Below are 941 nucleotides of genomic sequence, written 5' to 3'. Positions count from 1 at the left end.
CAGCTCAGGCAATGAGCCACAGCTTGTGGACTCAAGCCCCACGTCAGGCTCTGTGCTGACAACTCAGAGCCTAGAGCCCACTTCAGATTCTGTGTCTCCCTCTCTACTTGGCCCTCCCCAGTTCATACTCTGTCTTTGTCTCTGAAAAATAAACAAACATTTAAAAAAATAATAAATAATTCCATGGTGTGAGGGGTAGTAAAAATTGTATGTTTTAGAAGGAGTACAGAGTTAATAATTTTAAGGATATTTTATGACACAGAGCTTACAAGTAATATGGGGCAAATTTTAATATAGTTGAATATTTAAAGAATTTATACATAAGATCTATAATGAAAAAGAAAACACACCAAATACTGCAAAAAAAGAGTCAATATGCAATAAGATAATAGTAACCAGAATATAAGGTATATCTGAATTAGCAAGATATAAAAAAGTGACTATCAATAGAAAAATGTCAAGAATAGGCAGTTCACAGAAGATCAGTAAGTGACCAATAAACATAAGCAAATAATAAAGAACTGTGGTAAAGGGCAAATACTAATATAATGTGTTTCCATGACAGTTGGTAAGATCTTGAGAGCGATGGTCTGACCGCAATTTCCCTTCTCTCTCTGCCTTCACAGTTCCTCTGCTAAAAAGTCCTTATTATCAAATGGGACAAGTTCATGTCCTGCTTATCCCTGAGTTACAGATTTGTCCCTCACCAGTCCTCAGAACTATGCAACCAAGCAGAAGATGCAACAGGTACCTCTCCCCCTTGATGCTACAAAGTCTGCCCCCCACAATACCCCCTGGCTTGTTCACCCTGTTCCCAAGTCCAACACTCACCCATGTCACTCTGGATGACGTGTTGTGTCTCCCACAGTTCTGAGTTCATGTGATAAACTAGTAAACTAAAAAACTAGTCTTGATCTCCTCTTTCTAATGTCCAGTGTCAT

Source organism: Hyaena hyaena, unplaced genomic scaffold (assembly GCF_003009895.1).
Source record: "Hyaena hyaena isolate Hyena2069 unplaced genomic scaffold, ASM300989v1 scaffold_416, whole genome shotgun sequence".
Classification (NCBI taxonomy): Eukaryota; Metazoa; Chordata; class Mammalia; order Carnivora; family Hyaenidae; genus Hyaena; species Hyaena hyaena.
Note: the sequence above shows the minus strand (reverse complement) of the source record.